Consider the following 9,681-nt stretch of genomic DNA (forward strand, 5'->3'; position numbering starts at 1 on the left):
GATGTCATGGCAAGTTTCACAGTGTGCTAGGGTTGGGGGTCACCTCCAAATACACTAAAGGTAGGGGCCAGCACTGTGGCATAGCAGATTAAAGCCCTGGCCTGAAGTGTCGGCATTCTACATAGGCGCCAGTTTGATTCCAGGCTGCTCCACTTCCAATCCATCTCTCTGCTATGGCCTGGGACAGCAGTAGAAAATGGGCCAAGTCCTTGGGCCCCTGCACTCGCATGGGAGACCTGAAGGAAGCTCCTGGTTCCTGGCTTCAGATCGGCACAGCTCCGGCCATTGCGGCCAACAGTTGAGGATTGAACCAGTGGATGGAAGACCTAACTCTGTCTCTCCCTCTCTGTCTCTCCTTCTCTCTCTGTGTAACTTTGACTTTCAATTAAATAAATAAATCTTTTTTAGAAAAAAAATACACTGAAGGGACCATACTTGAGTGGCATCCTCAAGATATGTGGCATCCTCTACTACATGTAACCAAGAATGATTTAACACGTGAGCTGAAATAAAATAGATAAGTCATGAATAATCCAGATAGCAAAATCAGGACTATGAAAAAGAGGCTTCATCAGTAAGCATTAAACTTCACTTTGAGATGAATTTATAGAGTCTAGCACTTGTTTCTAGTAACTGTGAACATTATCCAGAGTGCCTGAAATAAGACTAGTGTCCATAGAATTTGTCTTTTTAAAAACAACTCTGAACATAAGAAAATTTTATATTGGGAACATTTAAATAGATGTGTCATAAACACAAGTAAATAAGAAATCTAAAGAGAAACAGTGTGCCACAGGATCAGAAGACAAAGAGCTTTAGATTCCAGTTACAGCTCTAGTCGTTACACTGAATCAGTTTACTCCTCTGAATCTCAGTTATATCATCTAGTAAATAAGAAATATTCCATCATCCCCTAAGTCATTATATGCAAGATAATCCTGAAAGCACCCAGTGCTCCAATACTCTTCCATCTTATGCTTAGACCAGTTTACAGTTCTACTGTATAAAATGCTTCCCCAAATACAGTAGATTCTAATCACCAAAATATAGTATATGCTGACTGCACACAGCTTTTCTAAAGAGCATAATTATATAATATGAATTAATGGATATTTATGGAATATTAAACAATTGTAACCTTCTTAATTCATGTCAATTCATGATCAATTCAGTCAACCCCTTCAAATAGAAGTATCTCAATTCCTTTCCTTAATGTAAATTTGTGTTCAAGAAAAAAAAAAAAAGTAGGACTTCATGTGAGCTATGGGGAGCCAGCATAACACAAGACAACAAGTCTAATTGTAACAGCTATTTTTTGAATCCTTGCTAAATGTCAGGTAGTGTGTTAAGAAATTTGTAGGCATTATCACATGTAATCCTCTAAGCAATCCTAGGTATTAGATGCTACTCATATTTTGCACAGAAAATTGGCTATATACTTTTTTCTAAAGTCTTTTATTTGAGCCTATTTCTGTCCAACTCCCAAGCCACCTATACTCCAAAATATGCCTTACACAATACCTTCCTGGTGGAACCATCTGCTGAGTCCTCTAGTAGAGCTGAGACAGCCAGGATTCTGTCATTTCTTTATGTACGAATTTTATTATTTAATTAAAAAGGACTAATTTACTGAAAGATACTGAAAGGAAGATGAATAAAACTGATAACAGCTCTTTTGCAGATTTAGTATAATTATTCTAAACATAGATTTACCCAAGAATGAAGTCTCAAATTATTGTCATAATCTTTTGTACCTCCTTGAATGGAGGTAGATTTAAATACTCCTTTAAGAATTCTGACAGCTGCTGTCCGTCCAGCCCATCTCGTTCTTGGCAGTGGGCTCTTTGGCCGCTGGTCCCTTGCTGCAACCTGAGTACCTGAGTCCACGCTGTTCTCAGGACCTCAGGAGCAAGCGCAGGGGCACGGGAGTGAAGTCGGAGGCTGGCTGCAAGATTACACCTGGGCCAGCCCTGCTGGGATTCCTCCTCCATCACATGTATTTAAGGAAGAGGCTGACAGTGAAACAGGGAGCCATGAAGGGTGTTATTGCTTGCCCTGATGGACAGCTACACGTACCTGGTCATGGATGATGATGCCAAGGAGGACACCATTGCAGACCTCAGTGCAGCCCTAGAAGGTTCTAGACACAGAAAGCACAGGGTGAAGCTGACCACAGTGCTCACCACCCACCATTCCTGGGACCACCCTGGTGGGAAATAGAAGCTGGTCAAGCAAGAGCTGGGACTGCCGGTGTACAGGGGCAATGATCTGATCCAGCCCTGACACACAAGCTCACACACTTGTCCATGTTGCAGGTGGCATCTCTCAACATCAAATGCCTGGGGCAGAGAGGTGGCGTAGCGGGTAAAGCCACTGCCTGCTGAGCACCACTTTGAGTCTGGGCTGCTCTACTTCTAATCCAGTTCCCTCCTAATGAAAGCAGTGAAAGAGGATCCAAGGGCTAGGCGAGCAGGAAGAATCTCCTGGCTCCTGGCTTTGGCCTGGCCCAGCCTTTGTCATTGCAGCCATCTGGGGAATGAACCAGTAGATGGAAGATCTCTTTCTGTCTGCCTCTCCCTCTCTTTCTGTAATTCTTTCAAAATAATAAACACATCTTTTAAAAACAACATCAAATGCCTGTTGACTCCACACACACCTCAGGACACACCTGTTAATTGGTGAGTTGGCCTTGTGATTCAGAGCCCTGTTCCCTCTTGGTGGCGGGCTTCAGGAAGTTCTACCAGGACATGCAAACGAGATGTACAGAGCTCTAAGCTAGGCTCTGGACCGGCTTCCTCCCAACACGCAACACTTCTGTGGCCACAAATACACCACCAGTAACCTCAAGTTTGCACGCCATGTGGAGCCCAGCAATACTGCCATTCGAGAGAAATTGGCCTGGGCCAAGGAGAAGTATGTAGCAGGGAGCCCACAGTGCCATTCACCATCACCAAGGAGTTCACATACATCCCATTCATGAAAGTGAGGAAGAAGACAGTGCAGCAGCACGCAGGCAAACCAGACCCTGTGACCACCATGGGAGCCATCCCCAGGGAGAAGGAGCAGTTCAAGGACCCTGCCCCTGCTGAAAGGGATGGCAGGAGTTAGTGGGGTTTTAGGTAATCAACTTCCCTGCTAATCACACAGGAAACTTAGTCTCAGTTTGATTTTAAATTAATTTCAGAGCCCTTTGCATTATTACATACTCTAATGCATATTCATAAAACATTAAAAAGTATTTATTCTATTTTTTTAAAAGAAATTCTGACAGATGTTTTTGCCCTGTTTTATTCTGCCAGCAGAAAAGCACATATCTGCATCCACCTCCAACATACAGCTTTTGGAGTAAAAGTTTCTGCCTTCTATATTTCTTTTTCACAGTACGCCCCTTTTCCCTTTTCCATATTACAGCCTACAAATCTAGCTAAGAGTATTTGAGCCAGTAAGAGATTCATAAATGATTTTCTATCACAGTTTCCTTTCACAAATATAAAGATCATTTCATTAACCATATAGTCAGAAAATAATGTCCTTTAAAATGTTTAGAATTCTAGAAATTTTCACAAATTCTATGCAAACTTTCAATGAGCTCAACTAGGACTTCATCATTCACAGGAAACACAGTTGTGCCTCTTGTGGCTCCTAATGGTAATGGTCAGCTTCTGCACCATTGCTTTGACAATCTGCTGCTGATTCTTGTGGTCTTCCTCTCAGTCTCCAAACACTTACAAACAGCTGGCAGTCTTGATGGAGAATTACTTTCTCACTTATTGGTCCTCGAGCTTCTTAACAACGTACGTTATTGTCATAATGATGTGGCCATGCCCTCCGGCTTCAATTTGATACATCCACCCATCATAGTCAACAGTTAGAGCCTTTTACTGTGGTCTTGGAATATTTCTTAGAGGCCTAGTCTTCTCTGAAAAGAAATACTTTATTTTCAGAAATGCGTGCTCTCCTAGCAACAGATACTTGTAAATAATGACAATAGGGAAAACTAGTACCAGCAGCCAATACAATGGTAGACATATTGTTTTGTTATGAGTATTCTCTTGAATCTATACCTTGAGAATTGCCCCCAGTTAGTGGCATTTTGATGGTTAGGGAGCTATAAAATAAAATTGCATTAAAGAACATAATATGAGTAAATATGGATAAGATTAGTAAATGCAAAAACTAAAGAAGAGAAAGCCTGAGAAAACTGGACAAAAAATGACAGAGAAAAAGCTCCAGTTTCTATAAACCAAAACCAAGAAGGAAGGAATGAAGAAAATGATCATATATGGTGTAAGATTGTAGTTTATTATAGCACTCAGTCGAATTGATTTACGGCATTATAATAGTAGGATGAAATGTGACTGGACTAAAAGCCAAAATCATTTTGCAAGTTTAAAAACATTAGGTATAACTTGTGGGCTGTGGGACATTTTTTGGCTAAGTGAAGGGGTCTAACCTTATCAGACATTGAAATAGCCAAGGTTGTAAACCACACATTTCCAAAAAATAAAGCAAAATATCATTGTGACTTTTGAAATTTTTCATTAGATTATTACTGCTTTTAAAAATCAGTGGTGGCTTCTTGATTTCTTTTTGTTTCCTATGACTAGAAGCAAAAGCATATAGCATTGGTTGATATTGCTATCACACCATTGCCAGTAAGGAAACATGATGACATTAATGACCAACCATTCTACTCTTTATGAAACACTGAGTTTAGAAAGAGATGGTGACACTTTCTACAAAATAGCAGGTTTTTCTCTTGACACCTGATTTACAGATACTTTTCATCTCAAGTCTGTGTGTGAATTTCACAGGGCCCTAGCCAGCTATGCCAATGCCAGTTGAATAACTAAACTAGGCTTGTCAAGTTGAGAGCTTGTTCCCTGTATTATGACTGTAAATAAAGTCAATTCTGTTTCTATGGACAAACCTTTGATCATTAGTATTGCAAATCACATTTTCTATTATTGTATGGTCAAAAAATGAAGTTAGAGCATATTTGCACCATTACTAGAACAGAAATGATTAAAAAAAGTTTACACCAATGAGACGGAGAAATGATTTATTTACTGCTTATTTTATCTGAAATTAACAAACACAAATCACTATCTTTAGGTGCCTTTTAATTAATACTGGGGTATCATTGAGTTTCTTGTCATCATTCAACAGCTTTTATTGCTGTAGCAAAATACATTATTGAATCTCGTTTTTAAAAGTGGAGGTGATACTAAGAAATGGCAATGTATTAAAAACAAAAACAGAAATAGGCTTTTTTCCTATTGGTTGGAAAGCACACATCACATATTGGAACGCTCAAGTTTTAGTCCCAGCTTTGCTCCTAGTTCCAGCTTCTTGCTATTGCAAGCCCTTGAAGGCAGCAGATGACGATGGCTCAAGTGATGGGGTCCCTGCCACATACACAGGAGACATGGATGGACTTTCCAGCCCCCAGTTTCCACTTGGTCCAGCCTCAGGTGGCCATTGTCCATCTCTCTCTTTCTGAGTGTGTATGTGTGTGTTGCATCTCAAATTTTTTTTTTAATTTTTTTAAAAAGATGTGGCTGGCACTGTACCACAGTGGGTTTAGCCGCAGCCTGCAGTGCAGGCATCCCTTATGGGCACCAGTTTGAGGCCCAGCTGCTCCACTTCCAATCCAGCTTCTAGCTAATGCACATGGGAAAGCAGCAGAGGATGGTTCAAGGGGTTGGTCCTTTGCATCCCCTTGGGAGACCTGGAAAAAGTTTCTGACTCCTGGCATTGGCCTAGCCCAGCTGCAGCCATTTCAGCCATGTGGGGAGTGAACCAGAGATGGAAGATCTCTCTCTGTGCCCGCCCCCACCCCACTTCTCACTCTCTGTAACTCTGCCTTTTGGGTAGATAAATAAATCTTTTTAAAAATCAAAATGAAAGAAATAGGGACAGTAAGTGGGAAGGGACTCCATGATCATAGACTAATTCTGAATCCTCTAAGAAAAACTGCAAATACATAGATGAATGGTAAAAATGCAACACAATTCAGGAAAGAGAACAATGTATCAGGAACATTATGAACAGAAGACTTCTGATTGTTTTCGACAGCCTTTAAACAATGAGATGACAACTATATTACTTAAGCAAAATTGTTCTAGCACAAGAACACAAAATTTGCTTTTCCTAAGAAGTCTCTGATGAGAAAGACAAACACTTCGGTTGGATACAGCTTTAGTAGCCTCTAATCAAAGTATTGAACTGTGCTGAAATTACTTACCCTTTAAAATTAGAAAAGTAATGACTGTACAAAAATATTTTTTACAAATTATGTAAACTATTTATTTGCCTTCTGTTTATTCCTTTAGAAAATGGCCTCTGCTTTCACAGTTCTACCAAAGGACACCTATCAAACAGCCGCTTCTCTTGTCTTAGATCTTCAACCTACTGGCAGCATTTAAAACAAAAAAGCATGGGCTTTGGAGTTCAATAGAACTGAATATAAATTGTAGCTCAGCTACTTGCAGGCTGCATAATCATGGATATGTCACCTGATCCCTCTGAATATCAGCTTCTTTTGTGAAATTAAGAGTGTAATTCTAGGGCCTGGTTCTATGGTGTCAACGGTAAAACTGCTGCCTACAGTGCCAGCACCTCATATGGGCACCTGTTTGAGTCCTGGCTGATCCACTTCTGGTGCAGCTCCCTGATAATGCACCTGGTAAAGCAGTGAAAGATGGTCCAAGTCCTTGGGCCCCTCCTCCTATGTGGGAGTTCCAGAAGAAGCTTCCAACACCGGCCATTGTAGCCGCTTGGGGAGTGAACCAGCAGATGGAAGAACTCTTTCTGTCTCTGTGTCTCTGCTTCTGCCTCTCTCTGCCTTTCAAATAAATAGATAAATCTTTATAACAAACTAACAAACAAAAAGTATACAGGTGACTGATTATCTGTGGAGGGAGAAAGGGAGAATTGAGAGTTATTCATAGGTTTATATTACAAAAGTCCAAGAAAATGTACGAATGATTTCTTCTATTTTTTTTTTTTAAAGAGTGTATCTCTCTAACAATGCCTGAGAAGATTCAGCAGCATTGTATTCACCCAGATTTGCTTACAGAGGTGATATTCTGTGTGTGTTCTTTCTGTTTCCTCTTCTTCCTCTTCCCCCCTTCTACAGTGCTGCAGTCTGTGTGCCTCCTCCTTGCTTATCTCATAACCTTTCTCTGGAACCTCCCAGACTCCTCCACTATTGTTCTGTCACTCAAACAAATTCCCAGGATAAGTCCTGATGCTTGTTCTTTCATGTTTACATTCTATTTCTGAATGACCACCTCTACAATAGCCACACCTCACATTAGTCATCAGCTGGGTGCCCAGAAGCTCAAACACTGCATCCTCTATGCCACTGTTTATAGTCTCCCAGTATGCTTGCCCTTTTATCATTCCCCCGTCTTAACAATACCACATTTAAAAAGTCACACAAGTGCAAAAATAATGTACCTTGCTCAACTCCCCCTACATCCTACAACACAACTCCGACATCCTAACTAACCTGATCACTCCCAGTAGATCCAGTGGCCTACTACAAGTACTCAAAACCCCTTAGTTTGACATTCAAAACTCTCCATTGCCAAGTATTTACTTGCTGCTAAGACCACATCATCTGCAACTCTCCGACAGTCATCTTATGCTTCAATCAAATTCCCCACATCACAATTGTTACCTCCCTTCCATTACTTCAAGACCTCCTGAATGTCCACCTCCCAGTTCTGAACTTTTCAACTCCTAGATATTCCACCAGACTCAATGCTGATGTCCCATCTCCATGAAAACTTTCTAGGGTTCCACAGCTAAAAGCTGTATTTCCCTCTTCTAACAATGCAAGACAATTTAGCAGTTTCTCCCTTAGAGTATTTATTGCTATCAAATAAGCTTATTTTTTGTAACCTGCTAAATTACACATCCTTCCTAACCTTCTCCATGTTTCCACTTCCTTTTATAACCCAGAGAGAATTTAAAGTTGACTTCAAAATCCAGGTAATCAAATATATTAAATAAATAAGCCATCCTAAATGTACACAAAACTGATTCAATAAACTTTCAAGGAGATAGCTGAACATGTCCAGCTAAGAAAGGGTTTCCTACACAGTCAATGTTTTGAGAGGTACAATTCCAGGATCTCGGCTGGGTTCTGAATGGTGAAGATTGCTGGAAATCTGACCACTGGAGAAGTGGAGAGTTACTGAATAACCAAAGGCTTCTTGCCAAAGATGTATAATTAGCAGCAGAATCAGCTGACATTCCTAAACTATATGTTGTTCCTTTAAGCTCTTTTTTCCTCTCTTTTGTTTTCCTCTGCCCTGCTTGTGGCTGATAGAGCTGGGTGATCAATAATCTTCCTTTCACCAACTCTGATCATCATCATCATTACTGCCTGGATACTATTATTCACTTTAATACATTAATCCTTTGGTTGAAATTCTTAAACCACAAATCTTTATTAAAGGGCTATCTTGGCATCAACACGCTGATAGCAGCTTGTCTGATGTTTTGAAAAAATAAATCTGAATTAAGCTTCTCTTTTCTCCAACAGATCTGAACTAAAGAAAGAGAATGATACAGAGAAAAAACATTTTGGCTCATTGATACATCAAAAATATGGAAAAAAAGTTGAATCCTGTTATATAAATTAGAGAACAGGGAAGTTTCACCTTGCGGTTACAATTAGATGTCATGATGTCACTTAAAGACAAAGTGCTGAGAAATATTGTGGCATTTTATTGAATTTTACTCTCTTTATTATCACAATGAGAAATAGAACCCACGCTGTACTGGTTTGCAGACCAAACCTTTGTACGATAGCTGTAACCTTTGGTGGAGCACAGTGATTTTTGTTCCTTTTCAGAAAGACATTAAAGTGACAGTGTGGCAGGCCATTTTTTCCACCACACACACTAAAACTAGTGTGCGTGCAGAAGGACCCTGCCAAAGCACGTTGCATTCATACAAAGATCCATACAGATCTTAATCATAAAATAATCCATTCTGTACTCTGTTTTTATGACATTTATATGAATCTGGCCACAGCCTCATCAAGCAGTTCACAGAGGAAAATTGTTCTATTTATGTGGTCGAGACAGGGTGGACTTGATTTTCAAGCAAAGGGAGGAAAAAAAGAAATACTCAATATTTTGTAGTCACAAATCTGGAACTCAAAAGAACTATTTTACACCATTTTGTAACTATATTTGCACAGAGGATCACAGAGATGAGATTCTCTTCCTCTGTCCCCTGTCAGTAGTAAAGTCATATATTGACATTTCTGAAACAGAGAGACGGAGTGAAGACACCTGGAAATAGTTTTCTCCTTCTCTTCTATGTAATCGCAAGAGGCAAAGAAATGGATGTGTGGGTAAAAGCGGAAAGAAACTTTCCAATGTGCATCTGCTTTAATTTATTCTTGCCCCTGCATTTTAAGAACTAACAATTTTTCAATTAATTTCCCCAACTTTTACTCTTTCAGCTCCCTTAAGTATCTCTCATTTACACACAGATGACTTCTGAAAATTTTTTTCAGATTCGTCTGCCCTTTCTTTTAGGCTTAGGATGATGACCAAAAAATGAATAAAGTGCTTGTTTAGTGTGATCATTTTCTAGACAGTATTGAGACACATAAAGACAATAGTTTTATGTACTATAATACCTATAGCCAATATT

At 39.8% G+C, this 9,681-nt stretch overlaps 1 pseudogene; it reads left to right on the forward strand.

The window, feature by feature from the left end:
• The window catches only part of LOC127491534 (hydroxyacylglutathione hydrolase, mitochondrial-like), a 48,082-nt pseudogene extending 44,974 nt beyond the window's left edge, over positions 1-3,108 (forward strand).
• The last annotated feature ends 6,573 nt before the right edge of the window (positions 3,109-9,681 follow it).

The sequence above is a fragment of the Oryctolagus cuniculus genome, chromosome 3 (genome assembly GCF_964237555.1).
Source record: "Oryctolagus cuniculus chromosome 3, mOryCun1.1, whole genome shotgun sequence".
In the NCBI taxonomy this organism is placed as follows: Eukaryota; Metazoa; Chordata; class Mammalia; order Lagomorpha; family Leporidae; genus Oryctolagus; species Oryctolagus cuniculus.